This window comes from Sus scrofa, chromosome X, assembly GCF_054392235.1.
Source record: "Sus scrofa isolate SSC_HxYL_T2T_F1_AM1 chromosome X, Sscrofa_HxYL_maternal_Yorkshire_Landrace_v2.0, whole genome shotgun sequence".
Taxonomy (NCBI): Eukaryota; Metazoa; Chordata; class Mammalia; order Artiodactyla; family Suidae; genus Sus; species Sus scrofa.
Genome location: NC_139401.1, coordinates 11,722,416 through 11,747,056, shown reverse-complemented (window position 1 = coordinate 11,747,056; position 24,641 = coordinate 11,722,416). Strand labels below are relative to the sequence as shown.

At 41.2% G+C, this 24,641-nt stretch overlaps 1 protein-coding gene and 1 long non-coding RNA gene across 9 annotated transcripts in view; both read left to right on the top strand.

Moving 5' to 3' along the window:
• Nucleotides 1–24,641, top strand: part of ARHGAP6 (Rho GTPase activating protein 6) — a 530,728-nt gene that overhangs the window by 325,595 nt on the left and 180,492 nt on the right. The window lies entirely within an intron of this gene.
• Nucleotides 630–7,739, top strand: LOC146394471 (uncharacterized). The gene is made up of 2 exons (XR_014835154.1): nucleotides 630–3,174; nucleotides 4,378–7,739. It is a non-coding gene; the product is annotated as an uncharacterized LOC146394471 (long non-coding RNA).

Genomic DNA, 24,641 nt, shown 5'->3' with positions numbered 1-24,641 from the left:
ACCTCCGTCCCCCAGCCTCTGTTCATTCCTGTATACCATGCGGGAGAGTCTCCTCTCTTTTCCAGGCTCTGAGAAGAATGGTGCTCCCATTTATATTTATATTTCCCACTCTGCCTTTCTAGCGTGTTATGGGTTAAATGAGACCGTATCAGCTGGCCCAGGGTCCAAAATAACTATGTCTATCATTGTTTCTATGGGAAAATGCGTTTGGACTTTCCAACATCTAGCCATCTTGACACACTTTCAGGTTGGGGAGAGTCTGAGTTAGAATATATGAGCAGATGGAATTCCCGCTGCGGCACAGTGGGTTAAGAATCCAACTGTAGTGGCTCGGGTGGCTGCAGAGGTGCAGGTTCGATCCCCGGCCTGACCCGGTTGGTGAAAGAGTCCTGTGTGGTCCCAGCTGTGGCTTGGAATCAGTCCCTGGCTGGGGAGCTTCCATATGCTGCAGGTGCAGCCGTAAAATTTTTGGATTAAAGTATAGTGGATTTACAGTGTTTCTTCAATTTCCGTTTTACAATAAAATGACCCAGTCACACCCAGTTCCCTGTGCTGTACAGCAGGCCCCATTGCTCATCCATTCTGAATGTAACAGTTGGCACCCCAAAATCTCAACCTCTCCGTCCATCCCACTCCCTAAATTGAAAAAAAGTAAAAAAAAAAAAAAAAATGAAATATTAGTCGAGATTGTTGAGGCTCCATCAAGGCAAATCTCTGGCTGCCCAGCCTCTCAGATAGTGGTATCCCCTGGAGTCAGCACCATGCTCTCGGCCCTGAAGACAGCATCAAATGAGATCCAGATGAGTAGTAATCGCTTCCTCAAAATTGTACGGAAGAGATGCTCTTCTCATCACCATGCAGACAAACTGATGATCGTCACTCTTCACCTTTAAGAAAAAGGGTTTCAGGAGAGGGGGGAGGGAGTGGGCTGGACGGGGAGTCTGGGGTTGGTAGATGCAAACTACGACATTGAGAATGGATAAGCACTGAGGTCCTCCTGTACAGCACGGGGAACTCTGTCCAATCTCTTGTGATAAAACCTGATGGAAGATACTACCAGGTAAAGAATATATGTATGTATGTATGTATGTATGACTGGGTCACTTTGCTGTACAGCAGAAATGGACACAACATTGTAAATCAGCTATACTTTCAAAAAAATTTTTAAGAAAAAGAAATAGGGCTTCAAATAATGATCTGGATTGGGCACACCAGCCATTCTGTGGTTTGTTCTCGTTCTCTAGGGCTGTGGGGATCTACCAAGAGATCGTAGCTCATTTGATCTGTGTTTATGACGTTATCTATGGATGAGACTCACATTGCCATACGGCGGTAGCCCGCAGAGTACCGCAAGTATGTGTTGTGTGGAGTGGCGTGGAAAGAAATGTTCTCTTGGCCATAGCGTGTGCTAACAAGTGTCATTTCCCCATCTTTCTTCCATAACGGGAATGCCAGGGGCGTTTCAGTTTCCTCTTCTCCATCTCTGTCATCACCTGCTGGATTAGAATGATACTGCTGCAGATATTAGGGACTTTGAATTTATATAAGCTTCCTAAGGAAGCGTGAACTTAAACTGAACTGCAGTGGGTGCTACACTAAAGTTCAAAGGAAATATGATTATGGTTGCCTTGGCAACCATAGCCCTGCATTCTCTTTGTTTTATTACTTACCATTTTCCTACTTTGAGTCATTTTGAGGATATCATTAAGGTCTCATTTTCAGTTTATGAGGCTGGTGGGAATGATACAATTCTAGGTAGCTACAAAAGTACCTCCTTTTCTTAAAATTTCCCCAAACATTGGAAAGCCCAGGCATGTGAAATGAACTGAAAATAGGCTCTTACTTATGTTGACACCTAAATGTCACATTTCCTCTCTATTGAGATCATTATTTTTAAAAGACTGAAAGAAATGATGACTTTTCTATTTCTCTGTAGCATAAAAAATATGACCTTTTGTTTCTTTAAAAAGGGGAGAATTTCTTGGTCCGTAAATTTCCATAAATGTTTTTCCCTATAACGCAGTTACTAAACTGAAAATGGTTATCAAGAAGATAGTTTTACTCTAGGAAGGGTCAGTTTGAGAGACTGTCAAAGAGTGATGTTTTAACAACGTGTTGAGTAATTAATTAATCATCAACACAGTCTCTGTTAAGTTGTTTGGCAGAGCTCATCCCTTTTTTAAAAGAGAAAACGTGGCCATGGATACTTTCATTTTCCTCGTTGGTTTACTGGTATTAAGAGAAAAATAAATGCAGATGATCACATGACTGCAATATAAAAAGTCATTGTAAAACATTTATTTTGTCCAGTTACTTACCATTAAGTATCTATAAGAAGATTAACACTCTAGGACAGGAGTTAGGAAAGTTTGTTGTCAAGGGCCAGGTGGCAAATACTTTCGGCTTTGGGGCCACACAGGTTTTGTTGCAACTACTCACCTCTGAAATTGTAGCTTAAAGCACCCAGAGGCAATATGTAAAAGAACAGCCCAGGCTGTATTAAATTAATACCGTATTTACAGAAACAGACAGCAGACTGGATTTGGCCCTTGGGTTATAGTTTGCCAACTCCTACTCTGGGAGAAAAATTGTTTTGCTTATTTATCTGATGAAGCCAATACTTGTGTCTAGGACTTCAAATAAATTGGTTCTTTTAAAACATGTGCCCCAGAGGCTGTCCTCTCACCGTCTTGTGTAAAATGTCACACTTGCCACCATATTGGTTTCTAGAGATATTAGAGAGGCATGCAGGGGGGTAGAAGCAGGTATTTCGTAATAGGTTGCTTAGGGTAAAAGCTGGTAGAACATTCGACAAAAATAAGCTAATAAGATTTCCTTACAGGTTGGGCAAGTTTGAAACTGATCTCGAATGTCAAAGGTCTAACATCCCCTACCTACAGATGCCGGCAGTGTAAACTGAGCCAGGCACTGTGGCATGGAGCCCCTTTGCCTATGGCTGTTTTCTCCCTCCCTGTGGGGTCTCTTTGGTCACCTGACACCAACTAAAACATGTTTTCTTTAGAATATTCTCTGGTGCTTTAAAAAAAAAAAGATTTGTTATTCTTTTATTACAGTTGATTTACAATGTTCTGTCAATTTCTGCTGTACAGCACAGTGACCCAGTCATACATACATTCTTTTTCTCGCATTATCCTCCATCATGTTCCATCACAAGTGACTAGATGCAGTTCCCAGTGCTATACAGCAGGATCTCATTGCTTATCCACTCCAAATGCAATAGTTTGCATCTACTAACCCCAAACTCCCAGTCCATCACACTCCCTCCCCTTCCCCTCTGGTGCTTTGTTCAAACTGATTTTAGCATCTTCTTTTAGTTTTAATCAAATATTTTAAACATAAAGTATAGAAAAAAATTCGAAAAATCTGTCACTCAGATTTAATAACCATTAACATTTGATATTGTTCGCTTCAGATATTTTTATCTTTTTTAAAAAAAAGAAATAACATACCACATCTTCAAATACAATCATCTGTCGATGGACATTTGGGTTGTTTCCATGTCTTGGCTATTGTGAATGGTGCTGCAATGAACACGCGGGTACATGTGTCTTTTTCAAGGAAAGTTTTGTCCGGATATATGCCCAGGAGTGGGATTGCTAGGTCATATGGTAGTTCTATGTATAGATTTCTAAGGTACCTCCATACCATTTTCCATAGTGGTCGTACCAGCTTACATTCCCCCCAACAGTGCAGGAGCGTTCCCTTTTCTCCACGCCCCTCCAGCATTGGTTATTTGTGGACTTATTAATGACGGCCATTCTGAGTGGTGTGAGGTGGTATCCATGGTAGTTTTGATTTGCATCTCTCTAATAATCAGTGATGTGGAGCATTTTTTCATGTGCTTGTTGGCCATCTGTATATCTTCCTTGGAGAACAGTCTATTCAAGTCTTTGGCCCATTTTTCCATTGGGTTGTTGGATTTTTTGCTGTTGAGTTGTATAAGTTGTTTGTATATTTTAGAGATTAAGCCCTTGTCAGTTGCACCATTTGAGACATGGAAACAACCCAAATGTCCATCCACAGATGATTGGATTAGGAAGATGTGGTATATATACACAGTGGAATACTACTCAGCCATAAAAAAGAACAAAACAATGTCATTTGCAGCAACATGGATGGAACTAGAGACTCTCATACTGAGTGAAGTAAGTCATAAAGAGAAAGACAAATACCATATGATTCACGTACATCTGGAATCTAATATACGGCACAAATGAACCTTTCCACAGAAAAGAAAATCATGGACTTGGGGTTACCGAGGGGAGGGGGAGAGAGTGGGATGGATGGGGTGCTTGGGGTTAATAGATGCAGACTATTGCTTTTGGAATGGATTAGCAATGAGATCCTGCTGTGTAGCACTGGGGACTATGTCTGGTCACTTATGATGGAGCATGATAATGTGAGAAAAAAGAATGTATACATATTATGTGTAACTGGGTCACCATGCTGTACAGTAGAAAATTGACAGAACACTATAAACCAGCTATAATAGAAAAAAATCATTATATAAAATTAAAAAGAAGAAATAATACATATAGACACAGATGAAGCCTATATAAGACTTTTTTTAATGGCCACACCCCTGCCATATGGAAGTTCCCAGGCCAGGGATTGAATCTGAGCTTCAGCTTCGACCTATGCCACAGATCTGTCAATGCTGGACCCTTAACCTACTGCACTGCCCCAGGAATCGAATCCACACCTCCACAGCAACCCAAGCTGCTGCAGTCAGATTCTTAACCCACTGCGCTATAGCAGGCACTTCACCAGTCTTTTAATGTATATGATTTTTCCACATTCTAACAAAATTTTTAAAGAGGGAATTCATTTTCAGATGAATCTTCATTCCTTCCTACTTATTAAAAATGAATTCTTGAGAGTCAAGAGGATGGAAAAATTAGCGATATGATGTTACATGTGTACATTATCATTGGTGCACAGTATGAGCAGTTTGATCTGAGTTGATACAGTTTTCTGTCCATCCAGGACTAAATAATGCTCTGAGTTTACTTCCAAGAGAGACTCTGTGAGTTCCCCAGGTCTTTTCCCTATTGTAAAGAAGCTCTGTACAGAGAGACAGTGAATAAATCATCCTAATTCATAACCAAGGGCTGAACACAGCTTTTTATTTCCATGGCGACTTTTTCAGATGCATTATTTTTCTCTGCTGCCCTTACCATAGATAATGCTTTGCGGAGCAAGTGCTTTCACAAATGTTCCCTCGTTCGATCTTTGGGACATTTATGTAGTGGTTAGAACAGAGAGTATGGCACTCATCTCCTAGGTAAAGAAATTAAGGCACAGGGATGTCATTGCAGTGCTTTTAGTTTGTGATCGCCCCTTAGACCCAGTGTGGATCCCTGAGCTTACCCGCAGAGATCCATCCAGCACAACCAGGCTGGGGTGGACAAAGGACACTGGTATTTTTAACTAATTCTGCTGTGCAGCAGGTATTAGTCCAAATTATTTAGCCCTGTTATTCTCAACTAGGGGCTATTTGAGACACTTGATGGCCACAGCTTGGTTGGGGGTGCTACTGGCTTCTAGTGAGTAGAGAGACCAAGAACACAGCCAAAACATCCTGCAGCCCTATCTCCCAACATCAAACGATTCCTCCCCAAATGCCATTATGTTGATAGTGCTGACATTGAGAAAACCCTCCTTAACCTGCTAGTGCAGGGCTGAAGCCCCTCTGACTCTAAGCCATTGTTCTTTGTTCAGTCCCAAGTTGCTAGGTTATTCAAATTAGTCATCCTCTTTTAAGTAGGTTGCTCTTTGGAGCTAAAAGGTTTCCCATGACTTTTAGTTTTTTCAGGACCTAGAAAGTCTTATGTCATAACCAGACTAGGATGGGCAGAAATCCTAGTTTTGTCAGAATACCCAAAGTAACATAAACAAGCACATAGACAAAAAACCAACATAATATCAAAAAGAAGAAAAGGGCTCTTTCTCAACTTAAGTATATATATAATCCCAAGTAAGAAGGGCGTACTCTGTAAAGCAGTGGTTCTCCACCCCGGGTGTGCGTTGAAATCCCTCGGAGGGCTCGTTAAAACACAGACCGCTGGGCCTGTCCTCCAGAGTGTCTGATTCCCTGGGTCTGGCGTGGGGTTCAAGCATCTGCATTTCCAAACTTCTCACAAGTTTCCAGCTAAGACAGAAGCTTCTTGCACTGGGAACACACTGAGAACTACTGATGCGAAGTGCGTTTCTGGAATAGCTTTTCAAATGCCATTGAGCCTCAGGGCTATCTTTTAAAGCAACATCATGATAGTCCTAAGAATGCAAACTCTGCTTCATCATAGAATACATAGAACTTAAAAATATGATTCATTAATCAGTACAAGAGCCTTCTGGTTCTAATGATATGAATGTATAACTGTTCACTTGATCATTAATGTAAAGATGACAATTCCCAGAGACATCTTAAAATGCATCTGGGCAATGAGAAAGTCGATATTACCTAAGATACCCAATGCACATTCTTCACATTATAAGTAGATGTTTAAATCAAAAATGACTTGAATACATTTTTCCTAGTTTTAGATACATTTAGGTATGATCGTAGAAGTGTGGGTGGATACTTAAAATTTCAGTGAAATGGAGATGCTGCTGTGTGGGACAGGGAACTGTATCTAGTCACTTATGATGGAACGTGATGGAGGATAATGGGAGAAAAAGACTATGTATATATGTGTGTGACTGGGTCACTTGGCTGTACAGTAGAAATTGACAGAACACTGTATACCAACTATAATGGAAAAAATAAAAATCACTAAAATGAAATAAAATTTCAGTGAGATGTATTGCCTCTCTATAAATTAACAAATCTTTTTTTTTAAATTTGTATTTTATGGCCGCATCTGTGGCACATGGAAGTTCCCGGAACCCACACCTCCGTAGTGACCTGAGCCGCTCGCTGCAGTCAGATTCTTAACCCACTGTGCCATAGTGGGAACTCCTATAAATTAATAAATCGTAATTCCTTAACTAAGTGGAGTATCGGCACAGGCAACTAAATAATCTTATGGTTAAGTGTGGAACCTGAAACCTATTTCAAATGTTTTGTGAACAAGCCAATTATTCTTCCAATCTATCTGTCAAGGAAACTTTAAAGACAGCAGTGATTTAGATGATGTGGTTTGTGATTTTCCAAAACCAGCCTTAAGTTAAATATTATAGCATGTTTTGTAGGTAAAAACCCTAAACTCTAAAATAGCCGAGTACACGTCCCTTAGTTTCTCCTGCGAGAGCTCATAGAAACTAGAGTGTGCGCTTATCTCCGCCTCTTAGATGTTTTCTGAATCCCTTGATAGTGAAGCATTCATTATCTCTTTCTAGAACCTGGCACACTTCCTAGTACATACCAAGGGATAATTAGGCTTTCACTGAATTTACTTAAAAGGGTTTGTGAGAAGCCCATGCATTTCTGTATTTCATGAATTTCCAATCATATATTTCTGGCCCATTTAAATGTAGGATCCTCACAAAGAAAATCCTCAAGAGGATCTAGTCTGCACTGTCCAAAGGACAAACTTTTCATAGGGATTGAGAAGAATAAAGGGAAACTATGGGAGAATTTTCCAGAAGTAAGCACTTCTGTTGTACTGCTATTGATGTTTTATGTATGACAGTCAGCAGTGATACAACTGGAGAACTAAATAACCCTGTACTATAAAACATCATATAAAAATTAAACTTCTAAGAAAAAATAAAAATCTAAGAATTGAAAAAAATGTACCTAATAGCATCGTTCTGCTGTAATGTTTAAGAGCAAACCAACGAGTTGCTATGGCATTGACGTCTGCGTGCATAGCAACAGAGCAAGCTCAGTGATTCAGCCTGATAAAAGAGGAAATTAGCTCACCATTTCCCTTTCCCTAAATCAGAGTCAGATATCCAAATATTTCATGTGGAAATGGTATATCCATCAACATGTCCTAATGGCAAAAAGTCACTAATGGGGGTGGGGGTGGAGGGTCACAAAATGAAATTTGTATGCCATGTGCTTACTTTAGAGAATGCAACTCATGTCTAAAGAATCTATTAATATCTCTGCATCCTGCTTTCCCCCGATTGGCTGGGGTTTGTCAGTGGCTTATATTGGGTGAATATACAATGATGAGTAATGATTTGGCAAAAGACAACGATTTATCAGCCCATATAACTTTGTTCTAATGAAAGTTGGTCATGATATATTTTGAGGCTATGAAACTGTAATTCCCTGTGTGTAACAGCCCTCCAGGGAAGAGAGAGATTATGCCAGCATAATATGTGAAGTTTAGTCATTATCAATTGCACAAAGCAGAGGTCAGCCGTGGGTGTATATGTGGGAGGCACAATTATGAAATCAATCCACAGCCTCTCCACCGCTGGGCTGAGCCAGTACAAACAGAGCCAAATGTTACAAATAAATGCTGACATTTTATCACGTGATTATTTTAAGTATCATTTTCCCCAACGTGTCTTTTCTTGTATTGTTTATAGTCCACATCTTTATTTTGTTTCCGGTTTCCTCTCTTTAAACCCGATAAATGGGAAATGGGGAAGTATGGTTTCAGTTAGTGCTTGCCCATGAACTTGGAAAGTGAACCCACCCCACGGAAGAGCCCCAAATCTTGTGAAGTTTGGATTCCTAGATTTGTTCTGGGTGAACTAGGGTTTCATAAACATATCATTTGATTCGTTTATTTAATTTACATACAGTAAAATTCATCTTTGGGGAGTATAATTCTTTTTTGTTGTTCCATTTTTATTTATTTATTTTTTTAAATTCAATTTTATTGGAGTCTAGTTGAGTTACGATGTTGTGTTAGTTTCAGGTGCACCGCAGAGTGAATCAGTGACACATAGACATATATCCACTCCTCTTCAGATGTTTTTTTTTTTTTCTGTATAGGTTATTACACAGTATTGAGGTAACAAATACTTAAAGTTGTGTAACTACCAGCACAATAGGGATCCAGACAAGTTCTGTCATTTCCCCCACACCCTGCAAATTCCCTCATGCTGCCTCTTCATAGTTAACCCTTCCCCATACCCACAGGACCGGTCATCTGCAAATCTGTTGGAGCTGATCTGTTTTGACTGGTTTTTTTCCTTCTCATTTCATTCATGCAACAACTATCTATTGAGAGCACCATGTGCTGGGCTCTGCTGGAGGTACTGGGAATGATATGGTGAATAAGACTATCATGGAGCTTTCCGTGCAGAAACAAGATAATAAACAAAAGTAAATCAGTAATTCCAAATTGTGGTAAATGCTGGGTAGAAAATAGATTCCTATGATAGCCAGTCTCAGAATACAGAACCTACTTTTAGATAGAATGTTAGAGAAGGTTGCTCTAAGAAGCTGGCATTAAATCGAGGACTGAAGGATAGATAAGGAGCCAGCTATGTGAAGTGCGCGAGTGCTGGGGCCCCATGAACAGTCATTTCAGGCACAAGGAACAGCATGTGCCAAACAAGAGTCAGGAGTCTAGTGAGAGGAGGGGGCGATGGTATAAGGTGCTGTGGACAGACAAGCAGATCCTAAGCTAAGGTGGATCTGCTTCACTCCGTTGCAGCAGGAAACCATTGGCTTAAGTCTGTAACTTGGGATAACTTGATTGATATTTTGAGTTCCGTGTAGAAAGTTGGGCATTGGAGAGCAAGAACAGACACGGGGTGGCTTTGGGGCCATGGCAGTCAGCTAGTTGACTGTTGATGGAGGAGGCTTAGCCTTGGGCAGTAGCAGTGGAGATGAAGAAGGGATAGATTTGAAGTGCATTTTAGAGGTAGAAGAAACAGGACTAGGTGATTAGATATGGGATAAGGGGGTGGTGAAGAAAAAGGAGGAATCCAATGTGACTCCCGGTTACCTGCGCAATTGGGTGGGTAATGCTATTTACCGACATGAAAACATCGAGAGAGGAACGAAGCTGTGGGGGTGGGGATAAAAATTTGATTTGGGGACAGTTTGAAAGCGAAAAACCCAGTAGAATCCACATGGAGATATGAAGCTCCTAGAAATGATACACACACACAGCATAACACACACACACACACACACACACACATATATATACACATATACATATACACACACACACTCATATTTAGAATTCAGAGAGCTTGGAGCTGGGGAGAGAAATTTGTGTTATTTAACTATTATTATATCCTTAACATGTAACTTAAACATATTTTGTATATTTACTATTAATATGTTATATGCTAACACGAATATAGTAATCCACATTACAAATACTAGTTTATTCACTGATATTCACTGAGAGCCCCCTATGAGTAAGAGTCAGATAAGGAAATGGGGCTACGATCTGAGGCAGTTCGGGTGGTGAGCTAGTACTTCACGAGTAGTCTCACATGGATGTGTAAAATCCGAGTGACAAGAGGTTTCACCAAGGAGAGGGCAGAATGGGGAGACTTGACTCAGTCTGAGTAGAGGTGGGATTGGGGAACGTCTTCTCAGAGTACTGGACAGTGAGGAGTGGGGAAGAGGGTGTTGGGTCGAGGAAAGGTCACGTGACAGAAGACCAGCGATGTGGGTTCTCAGAGGTCAGATGTACTGTGATTCCACTTTAGAAGTGTAAGGGTACGTCTCCGGAGCAGGCATTTTCACAAGCACTTCAGGCAGTTCATCTTCTCAGCAAGTATTTATTGAGCACCGAGGTATGCCTGGTACTCTTCCAGCTGCTGGGAATTCAGTAATTAATGGGAAAATTTTCCTTCCTCCATGGAGCTTGTTTCTAGTGAGTCTGATTTAGGAGGTTCACGGATCCTGGGCACAGCTTGAGAAGGTTTGATTTAAGAGATGTTAGCCTAGAACAGAGCCGCGAGAAGCACCATCGTCTAGAGCTTGAAAGGTGGAAGGGCACACCAAGAGGCTTAGATCAAGTGGCTAGTGACGGGAGAAGTGAGGAATGCTACCAAGTCACCAAGGACATTTGAGGAATGTCTCAAAGGTTACCGAGAAATAGTTTTTGCAAAAGAGGGAAAATAGCTAATAGCAAAAGCTGGGAGAGGAGATGGCTTCAAGATAGCTGAGAGAGAGATTAGCTAAGGATGCCGAAGGATCAAGCAGAGGGAAGACAGAACCGTCCCCTGGGAATTGTACAGCCTGGCATCATCGGTGATCTTGACCAAACCCATTTTGTTTTCTGAGTAGTGGAAGTGTAAAACAGACTGAGTTGTGTGAAAGTGTGACTGGCAAGAGAAGGCCTGGACAGTGAGAAGACGTTAGCTATTGGAAAGTAAGAAGTTGCTGATGACTCTAGAGACATTTGCCTTCGACTTGGGACTTCATTGTTGTCCTGCAGGAAAGAGTCTTGTGGGCAGTGGTGAGGTTACTCAACTTCTTTCCGCCTAATCCGCCTGTCTAAAAGGAGAAAAGTAATAATTCCTTCCAAGACTGAGATTGCAAAGGGTGAAACTGGGTAGTATATGCATGCAATGAATCCTCATTAAAAGTAATGGAAGGAGTTCCCGTCGTGGCGCAGTGGTTAACAAATCCAACTAGGGACCATGAGGTTGCGGGTTCGATCCCTGGCCTTGCTGAGTGGGTTAAGGATCCGGCGTTGCCGTGAGCTGTGGTGTAGGTCGCAGACACGGCTCGGATCCCGCGTGGCTGTGGCTGTGGTGCAGGCCGGTGGCTGCAGCTCCGATTGGACCCCTAGCCTGGCAACCTCCATATGCTGCAGGAGCAGACCAAGAAAAGGCAAAAAGACCAAAAAAAAAAAAAAAAAAAGTAATGAAAGATGGTATTAAAAAAAAAAAGAGTGTGTAAGATTCTGGGTTGCTTTGCTGTACAGCGGAAATTGAAGGACCATTGTAGATCCACTATATTTTAATAAAAATTTTTTTAAAAAGTAATGGCTTTGACTTCCCATTATGGCTCAGTGGGTTAAGAACCCAACATGGTGTCTGTGAGGATGTGGGTTCAATCCCCAGCCTCACACAGTGGGTTAAGGACCTGGCACTGCCGCAAGCTGCAGTGTAGGTCCCAGATGTGACCCAGATCCTGTGTTGCTGTGACTGCGGTGTAGGCTGGCAGCTGCAGCTCAGATTTGATCCCTAGCCTGGGCACCTCCACATGCCACACATGAGGCCCTAAAAAGAAAAAAATAATAATGGCCTGGATTGGTAGATTGTTTTAGTTTACTACACATTCGTTACACATGATATAAAATTCTCATTACATATCTTCTCAAGCGAAAGCAAAAATAACATCAGAATTATCATTACTGTAACTGATTTTCAAGGGAGGAAATAGGAGAAGTCAAGCAATTTGACCCAATCACACAGCTGGTAAGCGCTGGCCCCTAGAGTTGGAATCTGTGCCTTGGACTTGGTTCTATGCTTTGTTTGCTCCACTCTGTGTTATAATATTCCTTTCCAGAGTTGCGCCCTGCTCAAGTAGAGACTGAGTTCTCATCAACTTTGTATCCCCCCTGCCACCACCAGTGCATTTAGCCCAGTGCCAGGCACAAGTAAAGTTCTCTATCATGAATGGCACCAAAGTGAAATTCCTAGACTCTTGGCGCACACTTCTTGGGCTGCTATTGTTTCTGACCTTCCACTTTGTATTTAGGAGAAATGCTTTTGACTTTGGACACCCAAGCTAATTCGGGTGCACATATCGGCAGTGAAGAATACAGGATAAACAGAGGTTGAGGGTGACACGAGAGATGGATGGGGTTCGCAGAAAAATAACATGTGTCTGTATCTTATTGACCAATAAATATACTAATAATAACACATAAGGAAGCAAATAAAACTGATTATTGTTAGGTGTCTACATCTGTCTGTCTGTCTATCTGTCTATCTATCCATCTATCCATCCCTATTCTGGTGCATGTTTTTCCTCCAAAAAGAAGTGCTGCTGTCATCAGAGGGTACCGGTAGGAAGATTCCCTGGAGGGCCAGACATCAGGAAACATTCTCAGGACCTGTTAAGGAGCCTGGGGACAGTGGGCTCTAGGAATCTGGGGGAGAGCTGGAAAGCTGTCTGTCACCTCTTGAAAGCAAGGGCTGTAAGGGCGAACGAAGTCTTCCTCTGTGTCTCCCGGGGCTCTTACCTACTGACTCAGAGAACAAGCATGGAGACGAGGTTCAAGGATTGGACTTGGTTCCATTGCTTCCTGTAATGGCACGAGTGGCCGGCAGAAGCTGTGCCTTCTGGGTCATCGCCAGAGTTTCAGTGGGTGTTGCCTGCAAACCGGAGACGGGAGATGGAACCAAACCATCCCCAGATTCCTTCCCAAATCTTTGGAGTTGAATCATATGAAATTGCCATTTTTATAGGTCCAAAATAGTAAAATAATAATAATAATAATAATAATAATAATAATAATTAAAAGAAAAAAAAAGCTAACCATTTCATACAGTTCAACCAAAAAGTATAATCCTGATACTACAGTGCAGAGGTACGGATGGTAGGCACCCTTCTCGGGTTAAGGTTGATTAGTTGGAAGTCTGGGACCATATATTAAAATAAAGCTTCTCAGCTTTGTGAGCCCGACCAAAGGCATTCTTCTTCTTGACTCTATTCGGATAGTATATTTGATGCGAGAGTGCTAGCATCGTCTATTTATTACCTTCCATGCTCAGTGATTATGTGAAAGGAAAGGAAAAGACCTTTAAAGCTGGGGTGATTGTCTAGACAGTCCTAAAATAGCTGCTCCCAGGTGCAAAGGAAACAGTAAAATGCAGACAAAGCATGAGGGTCCTTTGCCAAAAATACAGTGTGTTTGAACTTTCACAGGCTCCCTGTAAATTCCGCAGGAGAAAATGGCCCGAAGACTAAATCCCAATAATTACGCTCGCTAGTTACTTTAGGGTCCCACCACTTCACACAGAGGCCTTCTCTGCATGCTGCACACATTACATAGACTTTTCCTGAGATAATTATTTGGATAATTTTGTGCTAAAATAATCCAGGCTAAGATATTTAGCTGACTGAAACACCTGTGCAAGCTTTCATTGAAATTATACAGAAAATTGGCTTCATTTTCCACTTCACAGTGGAGGTCTTATCATAAACAAGATAGTTTATGTAAGTCCCCCATCAAGACATTTTACATTCTGTAACACTGGTGTAGTTAATAAAATTACATGGAATCCAATATGCATTTCTGGTTAAACAAACTGTGGCATTGGGTCATACCATAGAAAACAACTCAACAATAAAAAGGACTGAGCTAGTGATACACTCAACAGCTTGGGTGGATCTCAGGGACATTATGCTGAGTGAATAAAATGTGTCCAAAAAAGCTACATGATCTATGATCTCATTTATATAACATACTTGAAATGACAAAATTATAAAAGTGGAGAACAGATTGGAATTCTCTTGTGGTACAGCGGGTTAAGGATCTGGCACTGTCACTGCAGTAGCTTGGGTTGACCTGGGAACTTGTGCATGCTGCAGGTGCAGCCCAAAAACCCCAAACAAACAAACAAACAAACATAGATTAGTGGTTGCCAGATTTAAGAGGGTGGTAGATTGAGAGGGAGGCAAGAGTTCCTCTAAAGGGGTAGGTAACCTGAGGGACCCTTCTGGTGACAGACTGTTCTGTGTTTTGACTGTTGTGGCAGTCCTATAAATCTATACATCTGATAAAATTGCATAGAATTAAATACACATACACATTCACACACTAACGAGGGCACGTAAAACTGTTAAAATCTGAATAAAGTCCTCCTATGGTATCAGTGTCAGTTTCCTGGTTGTGACAGCCTATTACAGTCATGCAAGCTGTTCCCACTGGACAAGCTAGAGGCCTTAACCCAAGTGCCTGTGCCCGAAGCACAGTGAGGCCAAACAAACCGAAATGTCAGAGTTTGGAGCAGAGACAGGTTCATTGCAGGGCCATGCAAGGGGACCAGTGGCTCATGCCCCGCCCCAAAAGCCTGAATTCCCCAAACAAAGCATTTTGAAAAGCCACGGTGGGCGGTGGGCGCATGGGGAGGGGAGTGTGCCACAAGGTAAGTGATCAGCTCGTGCACAGTTCTCTGATTGGCTGATGGTGAGATAACAGGGCAGCGTCACTGCATTTAACCCTATCAGTCCTTAGGCTCTAGGAGGCCCGGGGGGCTCTGTGGTTCTGGTCACCAAGTAGTTACATTTGGTCGGGGGCGTGGGGATTGTCACCTCTATCAAACAACTCAGGAAACGCGCATCAGATGCTGTTATCCGTACTTTAGAGAGGAGCTAACGTAGAGGAATGGTGAAAGCGCCTGCCCAGGGAAGGCCCCATAGGGTCCTGCTCTCTTACAGAGGAAGGGTGTAAGAAGGCTCTCTCCCTATTATGTCTTAAAAGCTGAACTTGAATGTACAATGATGTCAAAATAAAAAGTTTAACTAAAAAAAAAAAATGTGTTTTCTCAAAGCCACTGAAATTGGGTCAAGCCCTGCGTATTAATGTTGGAAGATGGGCTCTTTGATGGACTCCCTCCACTAGATATGGGGATGAAGGGGACCTCTCGTATCACCAGCAAGCAAAGCCCCCCATACATCAGTGGGTGAGCTTCCTGCACAGTGGACAAAGGAATGTGTGTGTACCTTTTATAACATTTTAATTTGCTTCGTGTTTTTTGCACCCTAAAGATTTGCAGATGAAGGTGAATTTATGAATGTATCTCTAAGATTCATCAGCACTCTAAATATAGGACTAAACCAGATGTTGTTGGGAGGCTCTCTAGTGGGAAGCACCCCCAAAAAACACCCTGGATAATTTGAGCTTATTCAGAGAAGGCCTATTTTTAGGGGATGGATCTAAGAGGAGCTTGTTGAAAAGAGTGATAGCAGAAAGAGGGCCACTAAATGGGAGCAATGAGTCTAGTTCTTGTAAGAACACTTAGCTGCACCTTGAAGATCTAGGGACTGAAATGAATTGATTAGAATGAGAAGTAAATATATTTGGAAATATTCTTGTACTTAGGTACATGGCTGTCATTGATCTAGCAATATGCCTAATTTTCTTAGTTTATACCCAATGTCATGGTTCAAGGTAGCCGTAACCAGTTTTGGCTAATCACTTTCATTCGTCCAGTCAACAAGCAATTATCAATTATCTCCCCCATGACAGCACTGGGTAAAGTGAAATACTCGAATTAGATCAAAAATGCTTCTCTATGATGGCTTCAGACCTCCAAAACTCATAAAGCGGAAGCATAACACATAGTCAACAGCAGCCAAATATGGCATTTGAATGCACATGGGGAGCTCTTGGGCCTAATTGCCTTTATTTTGCTGCTTGCAGAACCCTGTGTTTCTCCTACATGTCCTCATCAGTTTCACTCATTTAGAGTGTGAGCAACTGGCTCATTTCTTTTACTTATTTTATTTAATAAGCTCTTGTAAAATATTGACCAGGCACTATTCTAGGAGTGTAATAAATGTTCATTTTAATACTCAGAGCAAACCTAGCTGACTTTGCATTTTGAAGATGAGGAAACTGAGGCACTTCCAGGCTAAGTAACTTGCCCAAAGTCACACAGCTGGTCAACCATGGTTTCCTTTGGGGATTCACCTGCAGATACCAGGCTCAATGATCAAGCCGTTGATGTATGTTCAGCTAGAGTCCTAAGTTAGGCATGATTGATGACGCAAAGGAAATGCTTAGGTCTGATATAGTGACTCTATTCATTGCTTCATTTGGCTTTATTCCTTCATTCTTTCACTCAAATATTCTTTGAATGCCACCTGTGTTCAAAGCATTATGATGGGCAATGTTGGCACGATGTAATTTTGGCTCTCATGGAATTTACTTGCTATGCAAGAGATAAGAGATAAGACTCTCTACCCAAGTCTTTAGGATGAAGAGCCTTTGGGACAAAAGTCCTGGAAATGGCCCAGATAAAATGTCTAGGGAGAGCAGATAAAGCAATGATTGTCTCCCGTTGGGGAAAGGAAGGGCGGATCACTGAAGTCAGCTGGAAAGAGATGGCATTTGAGTGGGTCTCCACGAGAGGCAGTGCTCATACTTGGAAGGAACTTTCAGCTTGCTGATCTATTAGGGACACATTCCTAAAAAAGAGGGCGGGCTCTCGGATTGAAGACTAGGGCAGTGGCATGGAGGAGTGGAAAAAGGGGAAGAAAGAGAAAGTCCAAGGAGGAGGAAGCGTACACTGAGAGGTAGGTGGAGGCCAGCACGTCGGGACCAGCCCATGAGGCTGTCCACAGTCCTGAGGCATTGCCAGTTATCCTTTTCCATATTGGGGAACTGATGGAAGTTTGTACACCGTGGGATGGCATCCATAGACTTCTGCTGGCAGTGAACAGGAGGCATTAGAGAAGGGGGGGCTTCAGGGAGGGAGACTGTGACCGTCTTAACACGTGAGTCCATCAAAAGCCTACGAGGGGTTCGTCAAAAAGGTAAACCTAGAATCCCCACATGACCCAACAAACCCACTCCTAGGTGTCTACTCAAAAGAAGCAATTTTACTCTTAAGGTTATGTTCCTAAAGCATCGAAAACAGATATTACAAAATTCTTGTACATAAGTGTTCATTGCAGAACACTTTTGTTGTGGATAACCGGACAGTGATAGCACCCCAAATGTCCATGGGCAGAAGAATGAGCAAGCAGAATGTGCTACATCTAGACAATAGAACGCTGGTGGGCCATGACAGGGAATGAAGCACTGATTCATGCTATGTCATGGCGGAACCCTGAAAACGTTACGTCGCATATTGTACGGTGTCATTTGTAGAACACACCCAGAAGAGGCGAATCCATGGAGACAGCAAATGCAGTAGTGGTTTCCAGGGGTTGGGGAGGAATGGACTACTTAGTGATACTGCTGGCTTTCTTCTTGGGATGGTAAAACTATTTGGGAACTAGATAGAGGTAGTGATTGTACAACACTAATTTAAAGCTAAATTAGCTTTAAAATAGCTAATTTGATTTCGTGTACATTTCACCTCAAAAAAAAAAATAAATAAATAAGCCCACATAGGCTTGCACCAAGGCAAGGCTGTGGGACTAGAGAGAAGTAAGGGACAGGACAGAGAAGCCACTCAGGAAAACTGGCTAGTTTTCTGGGGGTGATAGAGGGAGCAGGAAGGGGGGGAATCCTGGGGTTTCCAGCTTGGGTGGGTGCTGAGATGAACGGTGATGCCATTTGCCACGTGACCTTGTGTGATGCACCACTTCTATTCATTTTGATGCCGCCGCTTTCTAGCTGTGGCTCTGTGAGCGTTTATCCATTTTTGTGCCTGGACCGAGTGAACATCTCTGGAGCATAGTGCTCAGTGCCTGGCACACGGGAGGCCCTCTGTGAATATTTGTGGAATGTATGAAGGATTATGCTTATTTGTTTTCCAGCATCAGGCCATCCTCTTCAGAGATGCCAAAATGGTAGTTGCTATGCTTTCTGGAATTCTAAGACACATGTGTAGCTTGTTAACCCTTGAGCTCTCTGGTTGGTAGGTTTTCGGATTAGGATTTTTAGCCAGCATGATGGAGTGCTCTGTACTTTTGCACAGTAACTGGCCTGTACGAAGTCATACAGTAAGTTATCGTTAGCTTCTGTTGTTGGTCTTGTGGTGGTGCTGGCTATAAAATAATGGCCAGAATCTGCATGTGAGTATGTTTTAACACAGACGCAGTTCTCAAACGACTTGTTGGAAAGAAATGCGATAGATAACAGAAATACGGGTTAGCTAGTTAGACTAGTTACTAAACTGAAATGTTGAAAAAAATGGCCACCCCAATGTAGATGCATAAGATCCTTACCCTCAAAGAGAATGACTGACTCACTCTCATAGCACCAGCTCCAAGAACTTCGCATAATGATCTCCTAACCCTGGCGTCGGCATTGCCCAGTTCTGATAGCCTTCGTGAAGCTCATTACTAAAGAGAGGAATCCGTTCTTGTGTAGGTGTAATGGGATTAGTTGAATTACAAAGATGCTAGAGCTGCCATTTGGAGAAAAAGCTCATTTCTAACACTTGCCTGTTTTAATGAGTCCCTCTAATGCCTCTATGATTATCAAATCAATTGCCTTTCACAGAATTAGCTATTTCATAGCCCTGGGAGAATTTGATTAGAACATTCAGTTATCTGGTCTGAAGAACAATCTAGCTGTGTGTTAATATTCTTTGGATTGAATGTGTTGAAAATTAAATTGACATCAGAATTTTTGTACACGAAAGCCTCAGGTTCCTTTGAGCAGTTTCAGGGCACCAAAATAACTTTAGACTTGGAGATGAGTAGTACTAAAAGGATTTTGTACTTCTTCCCCACCCAATCCAGTCCACTAAAGCTGGCCCACCGAATGACTGCGTACATTCCGGAACCACAGCTATACTAACGCATGGGATAATACCACTCAGATATTTGGGGATGAACGCACGAAGTTTGGAATTAACTTTAGACACCTTTTTATTCTTCCTTCAGTAAAATGAGAACCTTATTACCAATCTAATACCAACCCAAAAAGAATTCACGACCCAAAAAGGAATTTTTGGTACTGTAAGGAATGCAAGATAAACTATCTCTGCGTGTTAGAATGGATGCCATGTTTTTTTGTTTTTTTGTTTTTTTTGTCTTTTTGTCTTTTGTCTTTTTTTTTGTTTTTTTTTTGTTGTTGTTGCTATTTCTTGGGCCGCTCCCGTGGCATATGGAGGTTCCCAGGCTAGGGGTCTAATCGGAGCTGTAGCCACCGGCCTACGCCAGAGCCACAGCAACGCGGGATCCGAGCCGCGTCTGCAACCTACACCACAGCTCACGGCAACGCCGGATCGTTAACCCACTGAGCAAGGGCAGGGACCGAACCCGCAACCTCATGGTTCCTAGTCGGATTCGTTAACCACTGCGCCACGACGGGAACTCCTGGATGCCATGTTAATGCCTGCCCACAGCAGCCAGAAATGGCTGTGTTCGTGCTTTTGGCCATCCCTGTCGAGTGCCTTCTAAGGGAGTAGATTAACCAAAAATTTAGGCTAACTTCCATGGTCACTAGACCTGTTGTAAACGAAGTCCTTTTGTTTCGATAAACACAGTCTGTTTTCCTCATTAGTGCAAGATCTTACTCAGAAGCAGGTTGTGTCTGATCCAAAGTTCCTAGGTAGCATTTTGAAGGGAGACTCCGTGTCAACTATTCCTATCTTTTTATCCCAGTACCCACATTCCTGGCATCTGGTAGAGAGGTTGGTACGTCGTCACTAAATGAACCCGCAATGTCTATGTTGTGGTGGAGTGATGTTTCTTGCTTTCCTTTTGGTACCCAAATGCCTCTGTACTCGCCAACAGTAATAATACCTCAGGAATATGATGCTCACTTGTTGTACGCTTCCCAGAGGTGTTTACCATTCCAAAGTTATTTGGTACTTGGCAAAAGATCCAGCGAGATCAAATCTTTCCCAATCTCAAAGGGCTGGACTCAGTTTGATTTTAGAACAAAAGAATCTCATGATAGTAATTCAGATTAAAGGCTAAATGACTGATACATTTTGTCCTGGAATATTCGCAATGCAAGAGGAAACCTCCCCCCCCCCCCAGTCTTCGCAATGAAATGTGTGAGCAAGTCTTTGTTTCTTTCTTAGCAGGAATGAATGCCCAATGCCCTTTGCTTACCTCAGCTCCTCACCCCTAACCCATTCAGAAAGTTGACATCTGTCTCCTGAAAAACTGATGACCCACAATCCAAAGAATCTCATAGACACCCAGGAAAAGCAAACACACAGGAATTTTTTTTTTCCCTTCACAACATGAAGTTTCCTCTTTTTCTTTCCTTTGGGTGAGGTAAAACGTGAGTAATTTTACTCAATGCTAGTCACTCATGTGCAAGTATAAAATAATTTATATTTAGGAACATAGGGTTTTTTTTAAAAAAATGTGCATTTATTGTGTAATCAACAGATTATTTGCATCCAGCATATTCATGACTTAATTAAGGGGTCTACGATGGCATTCTTTAATGAGTTCGTTTTTAAAAATAGTTTTATTTGGAAAAGACACTGTAAGCCACTGAAGAGAAATTTTAGCCCAAGTTTAACAAGTGTTTAGCGCCAATGAGGTATTTGCAGCTGTAAGCAATCATATTACTCCGCCATCACTTAGGTCTGTGGAAAATGAAGATGTTTACTTAGGGATGTTAAAAGTTCGATTTTAATAGTGACTCCTAGGCAATACAACGTATCACTTATAGCTGACATCAGGGTGGGGAAAAAGACAGTTATTCAAACTCTCCGCTTAAGCTTTAGCTATATTAATTTTTATGATGTGTTTTTCTTATCATGTGAAGTGATTCCTGTTTTACGGTGAAGGCATTGCTTTGACTCCGTATCAAAGTGCCTACTTTCTGCTCAAAGAAGATACATGCAGTTAGAGAACAGCAGTGCAAGAATTGCTCATTTGGGGCTGCTTTTCCCGCCCCGTCAATCTTCTGTTTTGCTTCCTGCTCTGCAAGATGCCAACAAAAGCGAGAAGGGATAGTTAAAATGCTTTGGGGAAATATCACATGCTCTCCAAAAAGCGATTCTCATCACATTTGGATTGGGTGCTTCTTGCTTTGTGGCGCAAGTTAAACCAGAAAAAAACTTCAGCCTCATCATTATTAACTTTGGAACCAGATTTTTTTTTGGGGGGGGGGGGGGCTATGGGGCATTAAGCAGCATCCTCCCTAGTCTCTATCCACTAGATGCCAGTAGTGCCCTCTCCCAGTTGTGACAACCAACAGTGTCTCCATATATTCCCAATGTCCTATGAGGTGGTAAGTCAATCTAGTTGAGAACCAATAATCTAGCAAGAGAAATATAACTTTTTTTTGTTCAAAGAAGTCGGGAGTTCCTCTGTGGCTCAGCATGTAAAGGATCCAGTGTTGTTACTGCCATGGCTCTGGTTGTTGCTGTGGCTCAGGTTCGCTCCCTGGCCCGGGAATTTCCACATGCCTCGAGTGCGGCCAAAAAAGATTTTTAAAAATGTTTGATTTGGGAGTGTGAGATATATTTTAGATCCTTACAATTTTAGTCTTTATAATTTCAATAATAAATGTCAGATAATTACAGAATCAAAATTTAGATTTGAGATGTTTATCTCTGTGGGAATGTGAATAACATAGTGACAATATTTTTTGAACTGATAATTTATTTGTGCAGACTAACAAAGATATTTTTTTCTGACATGCATTTGATTATATGGAATGTTTTTGGTGATATGATAATATGATTATATTTAGTGATAAATGAATCATCTTCAGAAAATTACAAAAAGAAGTGAGAAAGAAGTAAACAATTTAGAAAAATATAATGGCTTTCATATTTTGTCTTTTATGATTGAAGTAGGCGTGTTGTTACCACTTGACTTGCTCAATAGTTATTCTTAAAATTTTCCAACATTTCTTGTCAAATTGGGATAATTGCTCTGCATTGTCAGTGGATATATCATAATGTTGGTAGTTGTTGATAAGCATTTGAGCTCTGGATTTATTATCATTCAACAATGTCGTCACATATTTTTAAATAAATTTAGCCAGGAAAATTTGCCCATTTTCCTTATTTGGAGTATTAATTTCTCCAAATTAAAACATTAAGAACTCTGAGTCAACCACCATTGACCTGCATACGCTTTTCTTTGCTCATTTTACTAGCAAATTCTACTAAGACAAATATTAAGGACAAAATCTCACTTGAATGGTTATTGCAATTGAATGTTTCTGAAATTCTCTCTCCAGGGATGATGTTTTTGCCCAGCTGATTCCTGAGTAATGGATCCAAACTATCAATATTTATTGAAGATATATCTGTTAACAAATACCAAAATCTTCAGAATTTCAGGGCATACCATCCTCAGTAATATGACTCTGCGATTCTGTTCAAACAGCAGGAACAGATTGTTTTCCTTCATCTAAAGTGTAACATAAGCAACATTGTTCCCATGCAGTTTCCAGTAACACAATCTGTGCTTCCATTTTGGAGAGAACATTATGCAAAACATGTTTTGGTTGAAGCCCCAAATCACATATTCTGGATGAGAATCCTTAAGAGATTTCCAGAAGATGATCAGAAGCATTTTAGTGGATTTTAATAATGTTTATGCCTAAGAAGCATTCACTCCAGATTCATCAGTCTGTTGGGATTAAATATGAAAATTTGTATATAGCATTTCGGCAAAATTCACCAAATGCATTCTGTGTGTACAAAATAAAATTGTGCACAGTTTTATAATGTTTATGACATCAGTTGATCAAACAAGTTTATGTAAAGGTGTGCCATTGGTGTGCTTAACTGGGAGAAGTCCCCCATCCCCACCCCAAGAGACTTTTGCCAATGTCTGGAGACATCTTGGTTGTCACAGTTGGGGGTGAGTGGTTTGCTTCCAGCATCTAGGGGTGGAGACCAGCGATGCTGCTGAACTTCCTTCATCGAAAAGGACAGCACCCCCCGCCCCATAACCTGGCCCCAAAAGTGAATACCAAGGTTGAGAAACTGTGTACTATAGATGATTCCCTGAAGTATTTTATTTATTCTCCAACAATTTCTTGAAATGTTCCTCAGACCTGGGACACTTTGCACCTCTAAAATTGGCATCAGTGTTTCGGTGAGCATGCCAACAGTCGTATTCCTGTCTGTCTCATCACAATACAAAGAAAAGATAATCCCTTAATTGGTCCCTTATCTCATTTTCCAGAGCTGTCTTTTAATTGCAATTCCCTCAGAAAGATTTCGTGCCAAGATACCGGCAGCTTTGATATTTACGGTCCGTTTATATTAATGATGGGAGTAAAAGTTTTTCTCTATTCCTGCGACAAATGTTTTTGAATTTCGGATGCAAACTTGTTTTGGTAACTGCTTCGTGTTTTATTGTGCTTTTAAAACCCAAATTTGAGCAATATGGAAACTGCTATAATGGCTGTAGCTAAACTGTGGTGTGTGATGGGCAGTTATAACTTCTTTTGTCATGTTTTGTTTTTCATAGGATTATAGTCAATTTGAAAATGATTGTGTGTGTGTGTGTGTGTGTGTGTGTGTGTATGTGTGTGTGATATCTGCTGAAGTTCTGAGAGCTATGATCTGAGAACCAACAGGTTTTTTAAATGTATCCGTTCATCCATGCAATCATTCATTTTGTTGAGAAGTTACTTGTGAGTAGCATTTATTGCAGTCTTCTTTATATATAATGTTACATTTCTTTAGAAAAGCTCTTCATTTTGGAGAATGTTCACTTATCCCATCTTTTATACTATTTTTTTACTTAAAAATAACATTTGGTAACTAGACTCCTGCCTAATGGAACAAATATTTAAACCAGTTGGAACTCCAGGGCAGTTGTTGCATCTGAAAACCCTCATTAGAGACAGTCATCATTTCTCCTATTGTAATGCTTCCAGGAAATTCTCTTTATAGCACAATTTGCGTTGTTATCTTTTTATTGGCCATGTCTTTAACGCAAAAAAAAAGAAGCCATCAAACACATATCCAGCTGTAGATGCAAAAATGCAGATTTTCGTATTATGACAGTCTGTGTGTTGTTTCCTCTGTTTTTTTTTTTTTTCCTTTTTTTCAGTGACAATTTTATTTCAGTGTTGCTGATGACATCATTCATTCAGTGGCTATTTGCTGAAAGGTTTGCAATTAGGGGAGTTTTAAATGCTCGATGGGAACAAGGGGATCTCATA